The sequence below is a fragment of the Solanum tuberosum genome, unplaced genomic scaffold (genome assembly GCF_000226075.1).
Source record: "Solanum tuberosum cultivar DM 1-3 516 R44 unplaced genomic scaffold, SolTub_3.0 scf00449, whole genome shotgun sequence".
Lineage (NCBI taxonomy): Eukaryota > Viridiplantae > Streptophyta > Magnoliopsida > Solanales > Solanaceae > Solanum > Solanum tuberosum.
The window spans coordinates 365,821-366,797 of NW_006239383.1; positions in this window are offsets into that span (position 1 = coordinate 365,821).

The window sequence follows — 977 nt, forward strand, 5'->3', positions numbered from 1 at the left end:
TAAGTAGGTGCATCACCTACTTGACCAATTAGTGGCTGAAAATGGACAAAAAAGGGAGGTTCTAGAGGATATTCTTAAAGGTGAAGAAAGCTCAATATAAGATATATTGGCTGCTATTCTCACTTATTTTTAACACACAGTATTGAGAATTAACTCCATCTCTCTCTCTCTTTTCTATTAAGGATTAAAACAGCAGTCTTAAAGTCCCTTCTAGGGTTCTTGAAGAAACCCTCATATCTGCAAAGCAAGGTAAGAGAAACACTTGTGGATTTAGCTTAATTCTCCCATGGAAGACTAGAAAACATGTTATTCATGCTCAATTATAAGTAGAAGGTAGAAGTTCCCACAAGCTACTACTCACTTTCCTTAATTATTAAGATACTTTTGTCTTCTTCTTTGGTTTAAGTGTGAAGGGAAGTTGAAGTTTCTTAGAGGAGTACAAGTTATAAGGAAAAGTTGCAGAAATTGAGGTAAGGTGACTGCTCCATTTTCTTCCTCCTTATGTATGAGTTTGAGTAAAGAATTATGGGTGAATACATATTCACATATTGGACATAAAGAACTCAAGGGGGTGGTGAGTTCAATAATTGGTTGTAGGATAAAGAATATTTGAATCTGTTTTATGTGTATTGTTGTTGGTGCAGCTTGGGTAATCTTGGAAAATGATATATAATGTATTTATTGGGCAGAGAAGGAGGGTGTAATGATACACATTATTTTAAGGGATGTATGGGCTCATTATCCGTCAATGTTAGCTACTGTTTTATGGGGCACACGGTGTGATAGCTGGTAGTTTTAGTTTATCATGACTTATATTATAGATTAAAACCTAAAAGGGGAGACTAAATCATGATAGTTCTATTGGTCAGAGGATAAGGTATGTAAGGATATTCGATTTCCTATTTCTTTGGCATGAATCCAACATTTGCATTACAATAAATAAGCTTTCTAAGTGTCCTTGGTAGTGACTGATCCAT